The following is a 609-nucleotide window of genomic DNA, read 5'->3' on the forward strand; positions in this document are numbered from 1 at the left end:
TTCTTCAGCAGAGGCAACAAATTCCTACTCTTGGGCTTTACGCCTATAAGGATTTTTTTTTTCTTTTATAAATATGAACTTTCGCCAGTTGTATCATACCGTCAAATTTTTGGATTATACAAGTGGCCGATCTTTTGAGGAAAAAAATATACAAATTTTGTGTATTGCATATATTCTCGTTTCTTCTTTTTATTATCTACACTGTAACATCATGACTCTTTACCGACCCCCCAAAAAAATACTGCTAAAGGTACTTTATTTCCAATTTTGCTTTCCGAAAAATGTGGGCTGCACCATTTTTGTTCATTAGGGAGAAACAGTACCCAAAAACAGTTTTCACTTTTTTTGCGTGTAGCATGGGGTTGCCATTTTCTGTTCATCTGTATTTAATTCCATTTTCACAAAAAGCGCAGCCTTTTGGTCACTATAGGACTTACAAATGCTAATATTTCTAACCTACAAAATATTGCACGTTTCATTTTCGTGTGTGGAAGCTTTTTTTATTTCTGTGAACCCACATCCTTTTCATATTTTGAGTATTTGTGTTTATCTTTCTTTTCTTTTCTTGTTAATCCCCATTTTCCTTCTCCTCTTCCCACACCGCCCCCC

This window comes from Penaeus monodon, chromosome 32, assembly GCF_015228065.2.
Source record: "Penaeus monodon isolate SGIC_2016 chromosome 32, NSTDA_Pmon_1, whole genome shotgun sequence".
Lineage (NCBI taxonomy): Eukaryota > Metazoa > Arthropoda > Malacostraca > Decapoda > Penaeidae > Penaeus > Penaeus monodon.